Source organism: Otolemur garnettii, unplaced genomic scaffold, assembly GCF_000181295.1.
Source record: "Otolemur garnettii isolate 467f Iridium unplaced genomic scaffold, OtoGar3 scaffold00055, whole genome shotgun sequence".
In the NCBI taxonomy this organism is placed as follows: Eukaryota; Metazoa; Chordata; class Mammalia; order Primates; family Galagidae; genus Otolemur; species Otolemur garnettii.
Genome location: NW_003852450.1, coordinates 3,219,196 through 3,219,728, shown reverse-complemented (window position 1 = coordinate 3,219,728; position 533 = coordinate 3,219,196). Strand labels below are relative to the sequence as shown.

At 39.2% G+C, this 533-nt stretch overlaps 1 protein-coding gene across 1 annotated transcript in view; it reads right to left on the bottom strand.

The window, feature by feature from the left end:
- Nucleotides 1-533, bottom strand: part of RAB7B (RAB7B, member RAS oncogene family) — a 24,819-nt gene that overhangs the window by 17,480 nt on the left and 6,806 nt on the right. The gene's annotated exons all lie outside the window — the stretch shown is intronic.

Below are 533 nucleotides of genomic sequence, written 5' to 3'. Positions count from 1 at the left end.
GGGCAAAGACTCTTGTTCAAGAACGTTCTTCACAGTAGTGTTTATAAACATCCAGCAGTGAACCATTAGACAGTCTTAAAATGGAGTTTTTTTTCTGATGCCCCTTGATGTTGGACAAAAAAAAAAAAAAAAGAATAAAATGGAGTTTTTGAGCATATTAGAATAATGAGGGAAAACGCTCATGCCCTAGGATCCAAATGAAAAACGGAAGATGGTGAACTGTCCTTAGAATACCACCCCGAAGGTGCAAGTGAGTTCCTATTTGCACAAAAAAATGGCCTAAAAAGAAATGCACAAAAAATGTAGATGTGGCAATCCCACTACTAGGTCTATAACCAAAGGAGATGAGATCAGCATGTTGCAGAGATACCTACCCATGCGTGTTGTGGTATTACTCACACTAGCCAAGATATGGAAACAGCCTAAGCGTTCATCACCAGATGAATGGATGAAGAAAAGGTGGCGTGCATACATAACACACCATTCAGCCTTTAAAAAGAAGAATTTCTGTCACTTATGACAACACGGATGCA